The sequence below is a fragment of the Acomys minous genome, assembly GCF_964271855.1.
Source record: "Acomys minous genome assembly, chromosome: 5".
Taxonomy (NCBI): Eukaryota; Metazoa; Chordata; class Mammalia; order Rodentia; family Muridae; genus Acomys; species Acomys minous.
Window position 1 is genome coordinate 83,631,045 of NC_140494.1, and position 12,213 is coordinate 83,643,257.

Below are 12,213 nucleotides of genomic sequence, written 5' to 3' on the forward strand. Positions count from 1 at the left end.
CCTGCCTTGGCCTGAGGAGCTGAGGAGAAATGCTATCTTTTAGGCTAATCCAATATTCTTTTGCATTTCCCCCGAGCTCACAGCAACCCAATCACTGTGCTCCACAGCTTTGCAGTGATTCGCTCTGAGATGGACACATGAACTAGTTGAGCCCATCAGAAAAAGTCACAGGAATTCAGAGCAGAAAGAGAAGACCCTTGGTCTCTGTGGCTCACGTGACAGCAGGCCAAGGGTCACTATGTACAGAGCAGGCAGCTTGAGCCACCACCACAGGGAAAGTGGGACGGAGCTGAGACACCGGCTCCTGATGACACAAAGTACAGCACAGTAAATAGCATTTTGCCTGTGTGCATTTTGAGTATTTTAGTTACAAACGCCCCAGCAGGGGAGATGGCTCAGTGGTTAAGAGCATTTTGCAGAGAACGGGGTTCACCTCCCAACACCTACATAGTAGCTCACAAATAGCTGGATCTAAAGTTCCAGATGACGTCATGTCCTCTTCTGGCCTCCCTGGCACCGCATGCAAGTGGTGCAGAGACACACAACTAGGCAAAACACTATACTCATAAGATAAAAGTGGCAAATTCTCCTGCAGTGCCAGAACTGAGGCTGAGGCAAGAAGGCCGTGAGTTCTAGGGCAGCCCGAGTGTCAAAAGAAGCCCCTATCTAAAACAAAGCAAAGGGCTGGCGAGGGTCCTTTGCTGGGTAAAGGCACTTTCCACCAAGCCTGATGACCTAAGTTCCACAGGATGGAAGAATTCGGTCCTGCAAGTTGTCCTCTGATCTCCACAAGGGCGCTGCAGCACGATATGCCCCTCCCCCAGTAAGTACATAAAAAGTAACTTTAAGAAATAGCTGGGGGGGAGGGAAAGAAAAAACTGGAGCCAGGTATGGTAGCACATGCCTTTAATCCCAGCACTCCGGAGGCAGAGGCAGGTGGGTTGCTGTGAGTTCAAGGCCAGCTTGGTCTACAGAGTGAGTCCAGGACAGCCAAGGATACACAGAGAAACCCTGTCTCAAAAAAAAAAAAAAAAAAAAAAAAAGGCTGGGAACATTGCAAAAGAGGAGGTGGAAAGACTGTAAGAGCCAGAGAACCAGGGCACCTATTAAGAGATGGTGTCACCCATATATGACAGGGGAGCTGCACTCAAGAAAGCTCAGTGACAAGCACAAGCACAGCCCCGGCTAACAGTATGGATCTCCCTTAAGGAGCTGGGGACAGGGTTCAGTGAGAGAGCACCTGCTTAGAGTCCCTCAGTTGAGGCAGAAGTCAGAGTCAGTGGGTCTAGACCTTAATCCTTGCCCTGAGTGAGCTTCAAGCTGAGTGTGTTATCTTACCCCTGAAACCCCAACATTCAGAGAGGCAGAGCCAGAAGGGTCATGGATTTGAGGTCAGCTTGGGAGTGGACAGGCGCGCACGCATGAGTGTGTGTGTGTGTATATGTGTGTGTGTGTGTGTGTGTGTGTGTGTGTGTGTGTGTGTGTGTGTGAGAAAGAGAGAGAGAGAGAGAGAGAGAGAGAGAGTCAGTCTTAGGGTTAGAGAGATGGGTCAGTGGTTAAGAGCACAGTCTGTCTGCTCTTCCAAAAGACCTGGGTTCAAGTCCCAGCACCCACACAGCCACTCACAACTATCTTTAACTCCAGTTGCAGGGATTTTGACACTTTCATAGCAATGCAAATAAAATAAAATTTATTTTAAAAAATATAATTTTGGTTGTTTTTGTTTTTTGAGACCGGGTTTCTCTGTGTAGCCTTGACTATCCTGGACTTGCTTTGTAGACCAGGTTGGCCTCAAACTCACAGAGATCTGCCTGCCTCTGCCTCCTGAGTGCTGGGATTAAAGGCGTGTGTCACCTCGCCCAGCCTAAAAATTAAAAAAAATAAAAATAAAAAAATCAGTCTTGGAGTAAGGTCACATAATCCCAGTACTCAGGAGATGGGACAGAAGAATCAGAAGTTAAGGTCCATTCGTTTCAGCTCATTCCACAAGAACCCTGCCTGCCTCAATTAAACAAAAAAAAAATAGGGCTGGAAAGATGGCTCAGGCACTAAGAAAACTTGCTGGTCTTATAGAGGACCCAGGTTCAATTCCCAGCACCCACCTGGCAGCTTACAACTTTCCAGAACTCCAATGCTAGGGTTATTAACGGCCTTTTCTGGCCTCTGCTGGCCTCAGAAATGTATGAAGTGCACAGACATATATGTTGGCATCATATAATACATTTTAAAAGAGAGGATTTTAAAAAGCCAGGCGTCGTGGCGCACGCCTTTAATCCCAGCAATCGGGAAGCAGAAGCAGGCAGATCGCTGTGAGTTCCAGGCCAGCCTGGTCTACAAAGCGAGTCCAGGACAGGCAAGGCTACACAGAGAAACCCTGTCTCGAAAAACAAAAATCGAAACAAAAGTAGAAAGTTACACACTCTTTTTAAATTGTATTTTGTGTGTGTGCGCGCACGTGCATGCACGTGCATGCATGTGCTTGTGGGCACTCATGCTCCAACAAGTATGTGCTATAATATCCATGAAGGTCAGATGACAACTTGTGCATGGCTCCATTTAGTTGGACATATGTATCCTCTGTCAATGCAGATGTGCTGCCAAGACATAGTCTAGAACCAAGGTATTGACCAGAGGAGAGAGGTAAGCAAAGAAAAAAAAGAGAAAAAGAAGCCTGGGTCCTGTCCTCAGAGGAAGAGCAATTTGAACAGAAATATACTATGCTGGAACCTGCTGCAGCAGAGAGGAAGTGCCACCCCTCAAGCTAACCTCAGCTGGCTCAGCAATTTACTATCTCCCTAGAGGCCTGGGGGTGGGGGTGATGTCAAAGTTGCAGACACATCTGGCTGGCTGTCAGGAGACTTTCAGACAAAGGTGATGTCCCCAGGGAAAGACAGACACTTCCTCCAGTCACCTTCTGCACCTTTCACGTGGCCTGTGGATTCTCAGGGCATCACACAGGTCACCAGGAGGAGACTGGATGACCTAACTTCTGGGTAGTTTAAGGTCAGAGGAGGAGCTGGGCCCTTTCCAGGGTCCTGAATGAAGAAGGAAAAGGAAGCAAGCAAAGCTGTCCATGAAGACCTTTCAGATAAGGCAAATAGAAAGCAGGAAGAGCTTCTAGAAGCTTCTTCTAACTAAAGGGGTCACCAATGATATATGGAAGGATGAGCTTCACCTCCTAATTCTCCTGCCTCCATTCCTGAGTGCTGGGGTCACAAATGCCCAGTTTATAAGGTGCTCAGAATTGGACCCAGAGGTTTTAAGCACTCACGCACTGAGCTATCCACACAGCCTGCCTGCTCCATCACCTTTTGTTTGATGAGGTATTTTGTTTGTTTACTAAATATTTGGATATTTTGGTTTGTGAATAAATATTTACCTGCATGTATGTCTGTGCATTCCCTGAGTGTCTGGTGCCCATGGAGGCTGGAGAACATAAAGGATTTTCCCAGAGCTGGAATTATAGGTGATTTTGAGCCACCATGTTGGCTCTGGGGACCAAATCCTGGTCCTCTGTGAGAGCAGCCTGTGCTCTTAATCCTGAACATCTCTACAGTCTTGTGTTTTTTGAGACAAACTCTTCCTATGTAGTCCATGCTGGCCTCAAACTCATAATCCTCCTGCCTCAGCCTCCAAGTGCTGGGATTATAAATGTGGAGTGCCAACTATGGGGGTCTTATTTGTCTCCCCATCTCCGCTTTTTATTTATTTATTTTTTGAGACAGGGTTTCTGTTTTTCTTTTTTCTTTTTCTTTTTCTTTTTCTTTTCTTTTTTTTTTTTTTTTTTTTTTTTTTGGTTTTTCAAGACAGGGTTTCTCTGTGTAGCCTTGGCTATCCTGGACTCACTTGTAGACCAGGCTGGCCTCAAATTCACAGTGATCCACCTGCCTCTGCCTCCCAAGTGCTGGGATTACAGGCGTGCGCCACCATGCCCGGCTGAGACAGGGTTTCTGTAAAAGTAATTTTATTCTCCTGGCTCAATTGTTATCTGACTCCTTCTGCTAACCTAGGCCTAGTTCTGGAAGCTTCTAGCCTTGATACAATCTAACCTAGGCCTAGAATGTTTTCAGCCTCTGAGATTTACTGCTTAATAAGTTCACCCTTACTTGTTCTTTCTGAGCTCTGGGCTGGCTGGGTCAACTCAGTAGTTCTGGTTCAAATCTTCTCTCAGCTGACTTATTTAATCTGGCTTCTCTCTTGGCCTCTGAATTGCTCTGCTTGACCTCATACTAACACAGCAATCTGCTCTAATCTTCTGGATTCTTCTAATTTTCTGGCTAGTTCCATCTTCACCTGAGTTCTCTCTCTGCAACCCATCTCTCAATTACTGTCCTGGAAAAACTGTCTCTTAAGCAGCGGCCCTTTCCTCTCTCTTCCCCTTAGAGTTTGGTGTATCCTATTCTGTCAAATCTTCTCTGGTTTGTTACCTTTTCCGCCACTCAATTAGACATCACATTCTTTCTTTCTTTCTTTCTTTCTTTCTTTCATTGAGCCTCACTCGGCAAGCAGTAGCCGGATGCATGTTTTCTGATGGGGTGGGGGGATCCCAGTCATCCAGAGAGATACCCAACACCTCCCACCCCCACCCCCGCACCATTCATGAAGTGTCCATTGTTTGGACAGTCTCTTCTGGAACCTAGATTTCCAGAGTGATGACTTTCTTGGTGAGGACAGCTATAGTGCCTTTCTCACACCTGTACCGGCCAAACCTAGTCCTCTTCTTGTTGGGCACTGACTATGGAAGAAGAAAGTCCAACTTGTTCGTGCTGATGACACAAAGATCAGTGTTGTTTCCAGACCTCAAGTCATTACAGATGCCAGCTGAGATAGCCTCACTCACTAGCCTCTTAGCTTCTTCCTCCTCCATATCTGGCCTAAACTTATCTTCAAACACAGCCATTGCGGCCAAGGAGCCAGAACCCATGGTGACATAAGGCAGTTTATCAGTTGATCCATGAAGATAGACACTGTAGAGATGAAGTCCAGTAACATCTACTCCCCCTAAAGCTAGGGCTGCACCAATGTAACCTTGATACCTGAAAAACATCTGCTTCAGCATCCGATTAGCTGTTACAACTCTTGGAAGGCGGCCAGTGGTGAGAGAATGGAGCCCCAAGTTGGACAAAATAAGCTGGGTTGTCATGTCTGTGTCTGCGGCTGTCCCAGCACCACCGCAATAAATATTAGGAGATATGAAGTGAATTTTTCAATAGTTTTTGTCAGCAACAACCATCCCTTCAGTTTCTTGTGTCTGCTCCAAGAGCTATGCCATCCTTATAGACCACCCTCTCAATGGCAGTGCCAGTTTTCCAAGCTTTCGGAAGCTTAAACCGCTCCTCCTTTTTTTTCCAAAATCAGCTTCCAAGATGGCATTCCTGAGGCAATTATCAAAAGAAAACCCTCTGACTGGTGCCTGAAACACCAACACAGCCGCCATCTTCCCAAGAAAATGTTTCCAGGCCCAATATCACTTTCAAACACGGGTACTTTCTTCTACAAACTAACTTTACCTTTGTTTGGTATTAAAGGCATGTACCCCCACACCTGGATCTAAGATTTTCTTTACCTGAAACTTGTTCTATACCAGGCTGGCCTTGAACTCAGATCTGTTTGCCTCTGTCTCCTGGACTAAAGGCGTGTTTATATTCCACCTGATCACATAGACCTAGAAGGTCTTTGGATGTGTGTGATCTCTTGCCAGAACAGTCATGTTGTAAATTAACATTCCTTTATAGGTTTCTCTACATAGCCCTGGCTATTCTGGAACTTTCTGTAAGCCAGGCTGGCTTGAACTCATGGAGATCTACCTGCTTCTGCCTCCCCAGTGCTAGGTTTAAAGGCCTGAATCATCATGCCCAGCCTCTCCCCCACTTTTTGTAGCCATTTTTTAAATGAGGAAAACAGTTGGGTATGAATGGCCCACATCTTTAATCTCAGCACTCAGGAGGCTGAGGCAGGCGGATCTCTGTGAATTCGAGGCCAGCCTGGTCTACAGAGTGAGGTCCAGGACAGCCAAGGCTACATAGAGAAACCCTGTCTCAAAAAACAAAAAGAACAACAACAAAAAAGATACTGAGCTATGAGCTAGCAACGTGGCTTAGCAGATAGAGGTGCTTACTTCAAGCCTGACGACTTGAGTCCATCCCCAAAACCAAGACGAGCCCCCACGAGCTGGCCATAAAGCCACATGTGTACTGTGGCGGGTACGTGGCTGCCCAAGACACACACTCTCTCTCCTCTCTCTCTCTCTTCTCTCTCTCTCTCTCTTTCTCTCTCTCTCTCTCCTCTCTTTCCTCTCCCTCTCTCTCTCTTCTCGCTCTCTCCTCTGTCTTCTCTCTCTCTTCTCTCTCTCTTTCTCTCTCTTGGGGGGGGGAATAATAATTTATAAAGTGAAGTTTTGAATTCTGTGGTTTGAGTATGTTTGACTGAATCAAGGGTTCATTGTTAAAGTTTTGGGGAATGCGTCAAAAGAGTAGACACTTGATCCTACTGCAGTGGCCACAGGTGGGACCTGTGGGTGGTGACTAGGATTAGAAACATCAGGGTAGAGTCCCCAGCCTGAATTTGAGTGGCTTTATGAAAAGAGAGAAACAGGAAATAGCTCAACAGTAGAACTCATGCCCAGAATTCTCCAGCGAGAACCTGGGGGAGCAGCAATGTGGGAGGGGGGATGAGTGGGGGGAAGAGTTGGGCGGTTGGGAGTGGAGGATGGGAGGGGGCTGTGCTACCGGGACACCTGGGAAGGCGGCTCATGGGTAGAGGCCATACCTGGAACCCCCAAACTGAGGGGCTGGGGCATGACTCAGCTTTAAAGTGGAAAAGCCTGGCTTACGTTAACTCCTGGGATTCATCTGCCACATGAAGGTAGGAAAAAACTAAGGGGGATAAAGAGCAACTAGTAAAGCAGAGTTCAGTCAGGTCTCTTCATGACGAGTCCCCACGTCCTAGGACTCCATCACTGCAACCCCAGCCCTAGGGAGGCTGAGGAAGGGTGAGTGTGAAGTGGATCTCAGCCTAGCTACATAGCGAGACCCTGTCTCCAAAAAAATTAAACAGTAAGGGGCTGCCAAGATGGTTCAGCAAGTATGGAGTTTGCTGCCTAGTCAGACCACCTGATAGTGGAAGGACAGAAATTATTACAAACCAACACACACTGGCATAAACACACACACAGACAAACACACAAATTCTGATTTTGCAGAAGACCTAGATTCATCTGTAACTTCAGGTTTTTGATGCCATCTTCTGGCCTATGTGGGAACCAGGCACACGTGTGGTGCGCATACAGACATGCAGGCATGTACTCATAAAATAACTCTAGAACCCGGTGTGGTGGCGCACATCTTTAATCCCAGCACTCAGGAGGCAGAGGCAGGTGGATTGCTGTGAGTTCGAGGCCAGCCTGGTCTACAAAGTGAGTCCAGGACAGTCAAGGCTACACACAGAAACCCTGTCTCATGTAGGGGTTGGCCTTGAACCCGATCATGTGCCAGAATGAATGCGGTTTCCTGCATGGAAGAGCATTTACGTCAAATGAACAAGGCCCTAAGTTTGGTCCCTTGAACTGAAATAAAAATCACTTTTCCCAAGGTCATTTGTACACTGGGTTACACAGAGGTGCTGGATTCAAAGAGCCACCAGGCTTTCTTCAACTCAGCATCCCTGTGGCTAGCTGGCTGTCCCCCAGTTCACCCCGTTTCCCACCCTGGCCTCTTTTGGTGGCTCCTATCTCTGTCTCCATAGATTGTAGCAGGAGAGTAGTGGTGAACATTCAGGACCATGTCAGACAAGGTGGCCCACGCCTGTAATCCCAACACTCAGAGAGCTGAGGCGGGTGGATCTCTGTGAATCCGAGGCCAACCTGGTCTACAGAGTAAGTCCAGGACAGCCAGGGATACACAGAAAAAACCCTGTCTGAAAAAGAGAGAGAGAGAGACAGAGACAGAGAGAGAGAAAGGAAAGGTTTTTTTAAAACCCATTTACTCTAGTCCACATTTGCCACGTAGCCTCTTCCTGCTCCTCAGTCCCTCTTTCTGGCTCCCAAGCCTGACCCTTCCCATGGGTCTTATCTCTGCCCAGAAGTCCTGCCTTTCCTCTCCTGCCTAGCTATAGGCCATCAACTCTTTATTAAACCAATCAGAAGGTGAGAGAAGTGTACATACAAAACACTGAGACAGCCAGGGCGTGGTGGCGCAGGCCTTTAATCCCAGCACTCAGGAGGCAGAGGCAGGCGGATTGATGTTCGAGGCCAGCTTGGTTTACAGAGTCCAATACAGCCAAGGCTACACAGAGAAACTCTGTCTCGAAAAAATAACAACAACAACAAAAAAAAAAACGAAAACAAAAACAAAAAAACCACTGAGAGCCAGGCATGGTGGTGCACGCCTTTAACCCCAGCAGAGAGGCAGAGGCAGTCAGATCTCTATGACTTCCAGGCCAGCCTGGTCAACAGAGAGTTCAGACCAACCAAAGCTACACAGAGAAACCCTGTCTCAAAAAAAGCAAAACTAAACAAAAAGCCCCAACAAAACCAAAACATAACACTGAGACAGGTTATGGTTCATTAATACCAAAGCTCTCTGTTGGTACGGAAATCAGCATTTGGATAACACAAAGGCAACCTTTCACAGTGCACAAAAAGATTGTCCCAACAACGGGCTGTTCCAATTGCAGAGGGAACTCCTACAGACATGTTTGTAGACCAAGCTGGCCTTGAACTCCTAGAGATGGGCTGGCATCTGGTTCCCGGTCTGGGATTAAAGGCGTGTGCCACTGCTGCCCAACTAGGGGTTACTCTTGATTGTCAGTTTGACAGGACCTACAATCTCATAGGAGACAAACCTCTGGTCTTGGCTGTGAGGTTTCCAGACTGGTTTAACTGAGGCGGGAAGACCCAACCTAAATGTCAGTGTCACCATCCTTTGGCTGAGATCCTGAACTGACTGAAAACACAGCAAGCTGGGCACTGGCTTCGGTTTTTGCTTCCTGACTGTGGCCGCCACAGCAGCCCCTGCCACCATGCCTAGGCACCCCCATCCCCACCCCCTTGACCTGGGAGCCAAAATACGCTCTTCTTTCTCAAGCTGCTTTCGTCAGGGTTTCTCCCCAGCCCTGTAAAGTTACTAATATAGCAAGTGCTGGGGAGCCCTTTGCCTTCCAAGGTCCCATCCTAAAGCTCAGATATCTCAAACTCCTCCAGGTCGGGAGCCCACGTCTGTTTTCCATCCTCGGTGGGCCTCCACAGCCCTCCCACCCCTGCTTTCTGCTTTTTTCGGTGGGAGGAACTGGCTGGAGATGAGCCTGTACTTGGTCATCCCAGCCCCAGCCTGGGAAGAGAGGCCCGGGGCTGCAGAGAAACCTTCCAGATGTTACTCTTGGCAGCTACAGAGCAGAAGACGTCTCTCTCAGCCCCCGCGGGCTTGGTGCCTAGTTCCAACTGAAGATGGATGAAGGGGAGGGTCCGGGTGGAGACGAGTCTGCCACGTCTGCACCAGATGTGTTCTTGGCCCTGGGAGCCTGGGAAGGGTGGGATTTGGTGTTCCATCCCGGGGAGGCTGGGACAGTGGAGGGAGCAGAAGCCTGGTTCCCAGTAAGTCCCCACCATCCTCACACACACACACAAAAACAACAGAGCTGACAATGGCTGGCTCGCTGTGATCCTAGCATCGCAGAGGGTAAGGGAGAAGAATTGTGAGTTTGAGCCCAGCCTGAGCTACTTACAGAATTCAAGTTCACACCATGTCTCCAAAATTGAAAGTTGGGGGTTGGGGAGGAGCAGAAGCTGGGCATGGTCATGCGCCCCTTTAATCCCAGCACTTGGGAGACAGAGGCAGGCAGATCTCTGTGAGTTCGAGGCCAGAATGGACTACAGTTATATAAGTGAGTTCCAGATCCTGTCTCAAAAAAAAAAGCTAATGCAGGCCTTTAACCCCAGCACTTGGGAAGCAGAGGCAGGAGGCTTGCTGTGAGTTTGAGGCCAACCTGGTCTACAAAGCAAGTCCAGGACAGTCAAAGCTACACAGAGAACCCCTGTCTCAAAAAACAAAACAAAACAAAACAAAAATAATAATAATAATGCATCTTAAACTATTATTTTGAAGCCGGGCGTGGTGGCGCACGCCTTTAATCCCAGCACTCGGGAGGCAGAGGTAGGTGGATCGCTGTGAGTTCGAGGCCAGCCTGGTCTACAAAGTGAGTCCAGGATGGCCAAGGCTACACAGAGAGACCCTGTCTCGAAAAACCGAAAAAAACAAAAAACAAAAACTATTATTTTGTTTTTATTTTCTGAGACAGGCCTTCTCTCTGTAGCCTTGGCTGTTCTGGACTTCCTTTGTAGACCAGGCTGGCCTTGAACTCTTGAGATCCAGCCTGCCTCTGCCTCCCAGAGTGCTGGGATTACAGGCATCCACCACTGCGCCCAGCTACATTTAGTGTGTGTGTGTGTGTGTGTGTGTGTGTGTGTGTGTGTGTGTGTTTATGTAGGTGTGTAGGCACTTATACCACAGAACAACTTTCTGGAGTCAGTTCTCTCCTTTCACCCGTGGGTCACCAGGCTTGGAGGCCAGCACTTTTACCCACCACATCATCTGGAAGGTCTGACTGTGCAGACACCTGGTTTCCCAAAACCTCAAAGCCAAAGGCCCCTCTATGCCTCGCCAGTTGCTCAGACAACCGCAGCCAATGGAAATGATTATGCAAATAAGCCGCTTCAACTCCTGGGCCTGAAGGAGGCCTCTCCTCCCCAGGTTTGGCAAGTCACCCGCAGAGCCCAGAAGAAACCCACAGCAGGTGTTCCCTGTGGTTGGTGGGGGAGGGGAGCTTTTAGCCCAAATTGTCTCCCGTCAGACCCTTACCTCCTACCTAGTCACTGACTCCCCGGTTTCTCAACTCTGATCTCCGGTTTTAATGAAGGGATACAGGGAGCTGGAAGAGGCCAGATGCTGGAGGTCCCTCCAGTTTCCTGTTAGAACCCCTAAGTTGCTGTGATGCCTACAGCCAGCACAGACTGACACTCTGGTTCTGGCTCCACACCAATAGGAACAGAGGTCACCTGCACTTGAGCCTTTCACCCACAGGACAGGTCTGTTTGCCACTGCCTATAACCTGCTTCCCCTCTACCAGGCTTGGACCAAAGAGGTCAACCTTGGAGAAGGTCTCTCTACCACCCCCCCCCCCCTGCTTGTCTGTTTATTTGCTAGGCTAGCTGGCCAGGGAGTCCCAGGGATCATCCTGCCTGCACACTTTCCCAACATCAGCTCCAACCACGCATGCACTGCCACCCCAGTTTTTTAGCTGGGTTCTGTGAATCCAAACTCAGGTCTCATGCATGTGGGTCAGACGTTTACTACAGAGCTATCTCCTCAACCTCTGTTTACAGCTTGGTTTTGATTTTTTTTTTAATTTTAATTTTTATTCCTAGCTAACCTAGAACTCACTATGTGGACGGCTCAGTCGGTAAACACACTTACCACCAAGTCTGACAATCTGAGCACCAGTTTCCACAAATTGGTCTCTGACCTCCACATGAACACACGACACGTAATACACACACTAAATAATAAATACATGTTTTAAAAGTTAATGCAGAGCTGCCGGTGGTGGTGGTGGTGGCGCATACCTTTAATCCCAGCACTCAGGAGGCAGAGGCAAGTGTAGGCCAGCCTGCTCTATAATGGGAGTTCCAAGAGAGCCAAGGCTACACAGAGAAACCCTGTCTTGAAAAACAAACAAATAAACAAAGTAATGTAAGTCTAGGTTGGTTCTGGTGGCACACACCTCTAGTACCACCACTCAGGAGGTAGAGGTAGGAGAGAGAGAGAGAAAACCTCTGTGAGTTCTAGCACAGCCTGGTCTTCATAGAGAGTTCCAGAACAGTCAGGAATAGAGAGCTACTGTCTCAAAGGAAAAAGAAAAAAAAAAGAAGCCTATCTTATATTTTAAAAATCAGATCATCAGATCAACTAAAAAAGGAATTCTAAAACATCATTGGTTAAAATGAAAACAAAAATCCATTAAGCGTGGACCGCACTAAGAGCTGTGGCAGGAAGGGGAAAGCCAGTCAGGCAAGTTGGCCAGGTGCCAGCCATTAGGGCACTTAGGAGTGGACCTGATCCAGGTGGAAAGAGCTCAAGACCAGTGCAAATGCTAAGGTTGAAGTGTTAGTGGCAGAGGTGGGCGTGGCTTGCTGGAGCTAGAGAGTGGGAGGAGGGGAAG

General features: G+C 48.1%; 1 pseudogene across 1 annotated transcript; it reads right to left on the reverse strand.

The window, feature by feature from the left end:
• Positions 1-4,597: 4,597 nt before the first annotated feature.
• On the reverse strand, positions 4,598-5,437 carry LOC311597629 (proteasome subunit beta type-7-like; annotated as a pseudogene). The gene has a single exon. The product of its transcript is annotated as a proteasome subunit beta type-7-like (transcript).
• Positions 5,438-12,213: the final 6,776 nt, after the last annotated feature.